We start from the raw sequence: 3,619 nt of genomic DNA, 5'->3' as shown, positions 1-3,619 counted from the left end.
GCGTCCATCCTGGTCTTTGTCCCCCTGACAAAGCCTTCAAAGCCACAGGGGTTTTCGGCCTCAATGGAGAGCCATTTCCCAGCGCTCGGTCATCCACCCATCCATCCACCCATCCATTCATTGTTGTCCTCTGGACCTGATGAGCCAGCACTTCCTTTTGCCTTGGCAACCCAAATAGGAAGCTCAAAGGGAGGCCTTGGCTACGCTTGCAGAGGAAGGAAGGAAAGAAGGAAGGAAGGAAGGAAGGAAGGAAGGAAGGAAGGAAGGAAGGAAAGAAGGACAGAACCCAGCTGTTGCCGCCAGTCCAACAATGAGGTGAACTGAGCGGTCGCTCGTGGAGCAAAACATACAGGGGCGCAGTCGAGACTGCTTTTTCTGTCGATTTCTTGTAAAACATGATGTTTTGGTGCTTGATTTGTAAAATCATAACCTAATTCAATGTTTAATAGGCTTCTCCTTAATCCCTCCTTATTATCCAACATTTTTGCTTATTTTTCAGTGATTGGTTTGGGGGGGGGCGCGAAAATTCTGTTCGCCTACACTTGAAAATTACCTTAGGGCCGGCTCTTTGATCCCTCATTATCCAACATATTCGCTTATCCAACGTTCTGCCGGCCCGTTTATGTTGGATGAGCGAGACTCTACTGTACTCTGCTTTTTCTCTCTGAAACAGACTCAAAGCGGCTATCGCTTCGCCGACCCGTCCTTGGTTTGAGAAAGGGATAAATCCGTCCTCTCCGTTTTTCGTGCTTTGGCCGACCGGGTGCTTGTTGCATCATCATCACCATAACATCACAATCGTCTCCATGACAGTGTCCTGTGTCCATTGGGAAAACGGCACAGGGCCCTCTCTTCCACGCAGCCCAGGGTGCCCCTGAGCATGTGCAGAGAGAGATCCAGTTGTGGGTACAGTAGGGGGGCACATGAAAGGGCTCTCCTTGCCAGGTGTGGGCCGCCCACCGGCCGGCAGACAGAGCCGGGGAATTCCTGCCGGAGCAGGTGCCAGCCGCTGCCGCCTTTGGAGACGGATCAGGAGGGATTACTGCAGCTGCCTGCCTTCCTTCCGGGACGGATCCCGAGGCAGGTGGCCTCCGCCCAAGCCCCTTCCTTTGTTGCAGGCTTACCTGCATGCGTGAGACCCCCCTTTCCACATTCACATGCCTCCAGGGCCTAGGTAATCTTCAAGTGTAAGCAACCTGTTGACTTCTAAAAGTGAGGCGTTGACAGTTGCGAAACGTGGCACCGATGGAGAGAAAGACTCAGAACTTGGCCAAGTTTCATTGCTCTCGGCCCACAGGAAGGTTAGGAAAGGGTTAAGGGAGAGGCACTGGGCGGGGTCATGCAAATGAAGGAACCCTGGGATGTCCATTCTGGAGGAAAAACAGAACATCTAGGATGAAATGGTCCCTGTATGATGTAGATAGATTATTTTATTGTATGACATAGCAAACAAGATAGATATGCTGGACTTCGTATCACAAAATCACAAGTCGAACACTTCCCGAGTGTCTAGGACTGTGTGATGGATTATTATTATTATTATTATTATTATTATTATTATTATTATGACACAGCAAACAAGATAGATATGCTGGATTTCGTATCACAAAATCACAAGTCGAACACTTCCCAAGTGTCTAGGACTGTGTGATGTATTATTATTATTATTATTATTATTATTATTATTATTATTAATTGCCTATGTCCTGATGTCTTGCTCCTGGGCTGCAAGGATCAGGCCTTCTGTCTCCTTCTTCAGGGTCCCATTCGTGAGCCAGAGCCAGGTCTTCTCCTTCTCAGCTTTTCCTTCAATTTTGTCAAGAACTTTCCATGCGATGTTTTGTTGTGCCAGCTGTCAGCTCTAGTTTGTAGTGCGGCTTTCTTGTACTGGTTTTTTGTCTGCTGTGCTTTGAGGAGTTTCTGATTTTTGACTTCAATCAAAGCAGGTTCTTCACTTTGCTTTACATATTCTGCCATTATTATTATTATTATTATTATTATTATTATTATTATTATTATTCAAAGCAGGTGATCTGGATTTTATCTGGCAGCGTAGAAGGGGCTTTAGGGTGCAAGTGTATGCTGTTGAATTAAGGAGGTTCGACACAACTTTAACTGCCCTGATTCAATCCTGAGGGACACGGAGCCACTGATGTGCCCAGAATGGCTCTTCCAGGGATGGGTCAGTGCTGCCCCCTGGTGGCAGTAAAGGTTTGGTTGCCTCGGTGAAATGGGATTCCCAAGCAGCTTGTTAGGTTCTCTTCTTCCAGTTGTGCCGTGGGTCAGTCTTCCACCAGCAACAAGACACACGCTGGATAGATTCCAACAGTTTTTTATTGTACAGAATGCCAGATTCTTCTCTGTAGCCCATTTATATAGGGGCTCTCACATACCAGAGGGTAATTGAGGTTTTATGGCTGGCATCCGTTCTTTGTCAGCGCTTGCTCTGTGTTCGGAGATGTAAAGATCGGAGATCATGACAAAGCTGCAGGGAAGGCAGAGGCAGGGTATGGATGGGAATATTTTAATAAATCAAATTCAGAAATAATCCTTAGAATGTGCTCTTTAACTACCACTATTCACTTTTCCACATCATCACCAGACAATTGGATATATTTCTGCCAAGTTTTCTGAAGCCGTCACGGAAAAAGTCGACACTTGGTTTCCGCAACCGGCGTCACGGCGTCATCGTGCACAGATCTTCCAACAGCCAAGCAAAGCAATAATGTGACCCACATGTTCTTGTGAAATGCCGGTGATGCTTGGAATTTCATTTCTCTCTGAGTGGTACGACGATCGTCCTGAATCAATCTGTCAAACTTTTGCTTGTGAAACGTGGTGGTTGCTCTCACAGGACGTCCGACTATTTGTTTGTCGCGCAAGTCAGATGTTCCCACCTAAACAACTTTCACAACACAACCATTCAATGCTAAGGCTTCCCCGTCTGCGCAGGGTTCCATACTTTGCACTTTAACAACACAAACGTTCAATGCTAAAGCTTCCCCGTCCGCGCAGGGTTCCATACTTTGCACTTTAACAACACAACCATTCAATGCTAAGGCTTCCCCGTCTGCGCAGGGTTCCATACTTTGCACTTTAACAACACAAACGTTCAATGCTCAGGCTTCCCCGTCTGCGCAGGGTTCCATACTTCGCCCTTTAACAACACAACCATTCAATGCTAAAGCTTCCCCGTCTGCGCAGGGTTCCATACTTTGCACTTTAACAACACAACCGTTCAATGCTAAGGCTTCCCCGTCTGCGCAGGGTTCCATACTTCACCCTTTAACAACACAACCGTTCAATGCTAAGGCTTCCCCGTCTGCGCAGGGTTCCATACTTCACCCTTTAACAACACAACCGTCCAATGCTAAGGCTTCCCCGTCTGCGCAGGGTTCCATACTTTGCACTTTAACAACACAACCGTTCAATGCTAAGGCTTCCCCGTCTGCGCAGGGTTCCATACTTTGCACTTTAACAACACAACCGTTCAATGCTAAGGCTTCCCCGTCTGCGCAGGGCTCCATACTTCACACTTTAACAACACAACTCCCCAGTCTCTTTCACAGCAAAACAACATTGCTCCGTCAAAGAAAGAAGGCAAGACAACAGAAGGCCG

The sequence above is a fragment of the Anolis carolinensis genome, unplaced genomic scaffold (genome assembly GCF_035594765.1).
Source record: "Anolis carolinensis isolate JA03-04 unplaced genomic scaffold, rAnoCar3.1.pri scaffold_15, whole genome shotgun sequence".
NCBI lineage: Eukaryota > Metazoa > Chordata > Lepidosauria > Squamata > Dactyloidae > Anolis > Anolis carolinensis.
This window is presented reverse-complemented; position numbering follows the sequence as displayed.